Here is a 204-nt window from a genome sequence, read left to right as displayed (position 1 = left end):
AGTGGCGGGTCAGATGAGAAGAAGAAAAGAGAAGAACAATCATTCCTGAAGTTAGAGGGGACAGATGAAGAAGTCAAAGGTGTATTTTTTGGATGTCATCATTCCTTTCCTATGTTGGACCCTCTTTTTCATGTGTTGGATTTCCAGTTGTTCTTTTCCAACTCCTATCATTTTGTTGTTCCTTTTAGCTATGTTGCAGTGAGT

This window comes from Cystoisospora suis (genome assembly GCF_002600585.1).
Source record: "Cystoisospora suis strain Wien I chromosome Unknown contig_3211, whole genome shotgun sequence".
NCBI lineage: Eukaryota > Apicomplexa > Conoidasida > Eucoccidiorida > Sarcocystidae > Cystoisospora > Cystoisospora suis.
This window is presented reverse-complemented; position numbering follows the sequence as displayed.